General features: G+C 25.0%; 1 protein-coding gene across 1 annotated transcript in view; it reads right to left on the reverse strand.

Annotated features, from left to right (window-relative positions):
* Positions 1 to 1,421, reverse strand: part of LOC123005068 (zinc finger protein jing) — a 49,906-nt gene extending 48,485 nt beyond the window's left edge. Inside the window, exon 1 of the mRNA XM_044398677.1 lies at positions 1,292 to 1,421. The gene's annotated coding sequence lies outside the window, so the exon portion shown is untranslated. The remainder of the gene's footprint in view (positions 1 to 1,291) is intronic.
* Positions 1,422 to 2,640: the final 1,219 nt, after the last annotated feature.

Consider the following 2,640-nt stretch of genomic DNA (forward strand, 5'->3'; position numbering starts at 1 on the left):
ATTTTAGACAATTTTAATTTTTTTATATTTATTTTTATGCAATTCTGAGAAGTTTTATTCAGTATTTCCAGGTATTTATAATGAATTCATGTAAAAATCGGTTAATTAATTTTCATAAAATAAAATTTCTGAAAAAGTTGCCATTCTGAAAAAATATTGCATAACTCAAAAACAAAACAAAATTTCATTCATTAATTTAAAAAAATTTTGGTTTGAGACACTACGAACACGGCTATAAATTTCATCAGATGAAATTTCTGAAAATTTTTGAGTTCTATTTAAGATTTTCGCCAAAATTTTCCGGTTTACATTTGAAATTAAAAAGAAAGGTTTGAGATTAGTCTACAAATTTTAAAAATTTCTTCGAATGTTTTGTATTTCCTTTATTTCTAATTCAAAAGCGTACAAAAAAATTATTTTGTTATTCTCAGAAGGTTTTCCAAATGAAAACAGAATTCGACTTCTTTCAGAAGTTTTTTGGAACTTTTCAGAATTCTTTTATTCACTTTGCATATTATTTCCAGAAGTAGAAACGAAATTTTCTCATTTTCACTGAATTTCGACAAAAGTTTCATATCAAAAATGGAAATAAAAAAAAAAAACAAAAATATGTGTCGCAAGAAACATTTATAACATCTTAAAAATGAAGGTTTGCAAAGTAGATTTGTATTCCATCTTCTTTTTTGCTTTGTTGAATTCTAAAAACACCGTTTTTTTTTATATTTTTTTTCAAAAATCTTTAATATTGTAATGGGAAATTTGAATTTTGCACGTTAATAAGCAAAGTTTTGCCCTATCCTTTGACATAATTTCATGGTTTTTTTTTCATACAAAAATGATCAAACGTAATTTCTATTGATATAAAATAAAAAATAAAAATAAATGTAACCTTTTCTTTGTTTAATTAACACAGGTGTTCTGTTTTAAATGAAACTAAAATTTCGCTAATATGGTGTTACCTCTTTGTTTTACATTGCATTCCATTGAATCAATTGCACGTGCATGAATAGCTTTGAACAAAAACGAAAATGAGATTATTCTGTTACGTGTGAAAATAAGGTAGGTCAGTGTTGAAAATCTGCATACAATTGGATCATGAAACAAAAAAACCGCATATTTAAATTAAATCGGAATTCCTTGAAATAATTAATAGAAAAATCGAAATTTTTGACTCATTTTCCTGCAATTTTTATCATAAAGATTACAAATTTTTCTAACAAGAAAAGAATGTTAATAACTCATTTAATCGATACACCTGCCTTCACCAGAAACCCAATTAATTAAAACAAACCTGACGCCGTGAACACACTTAGGTAACCCTTGACGAATAGCTCCACTCTCCCTTACCTGTAAGAAAAAAAATTGTTAGAATAATTAGCACACCACCTGCCTAATCGCATAAAAAATTACACGCATTTTCAATTTGCAAGAGTGAAGGTACCATCATAAAACATGCATTTTTTGATTATAGTAAAAATAAATATCAACAAATTACAAATTGTCTAAAATATAAAAAAAACTGTTAAAAATCTTAAATTTTTTGTGAAAATAAATGTAAATCCAATTCAATCTTCGAATTTTTTGAGAAGCATTTAAATAATTATAATTTTTGAAAATGTGACTGTGTTTTGAGAATTTATAAGAAGAAGAATTTGAGAAGTTATAAAAAATGTTACTTGAGAAATACTATTGAGTAAAGATTTCGTTTATTTTGACAAAATTCTGTGTCATTTTGAATTTCCAAGTGGTGAAAAAAATACTACAGCTCGTAAAAATTACGGATTATTTTAAATCGTTTTCGAAGTTCCTGAAAATAGTGTATTTAGATATAATTTTTGTTTTTTCAAAAAAAAGATGAACGAATCGATTTTATTCTTACAGAAGTGCGAAGAACGTCATTTGGTCGACTATAAAATTTTCAATTTTCTCAATCGAATATTCAAAAAAGCCCACAAAATATTAACAAAACTTAATTATTTAAAAAAACACACTTATGACTAAGTCAGTGAGAATTATTTTAAAAATGAGAATCCCAAAAAGGCCCAAAAAACTTCTGGAAGAAGCCTAATTGTGTTTTCATTCATAAATTCTCAAGCATTTAAGAAAATAAATAAATAAATAGAATTTTAACATGCACATTTTTATATGCTTTTGTATTAGAATTAAAGAAAATACAACTCATTGTAAGAAATTTTTAAAATTTTCAGACAGTCTTTTTAATTTTAAAAATTACTCAAATATTTTTATGCACTGGGAAATATTGGCGAAAATCTTCAGTGGACTCAAAAATCATCAAAATTTTCAGAAATTTCATCTCATGAAATTTACAGCAGTGTTCGTAGTTCTCAAAATAAAAAAAAATCAACCGATTTTTACACCAGAACTAGACGAATTCATTATAAATACCTGGAAAAAATAAAACTTCCCAGTGTTGCATAAAAATAAATATCAACAAATTACAAATTGTCTAAAATTTATTGAAAAAACTATTAAAAATTAAATGTAAATCCAATTCAACCTTCGGATTTTTTGAGGAAAATGCAATCATTATTATTATTTTTGCTTTCAGGAAATCATAATTAATAAAAATGAAATGCTATAAATAATGGAGAATGAAGTTTAGTTTTCTTTTTAAGTTAT

The sequence above is a fragment of the Tribolium madens genome, unplaced genomic scaffold (genome assembly GCF_015345945.1).
Source record: "Tribolium madens isolate multiple individuals breed KSU strain unplaced genomic scaffold, Tmad_KSU_1.1 Scaffold_20;HRSCAF=117;Tcas5.2_LG4, whole genome shotgun sequence".
NCBI classification, from domain to species: Eukaryota; Metazoa; Arthropoda; class Insecta; order Coleoptera; family Tenebrionidae; genus Tribolium; species Tribolium madens.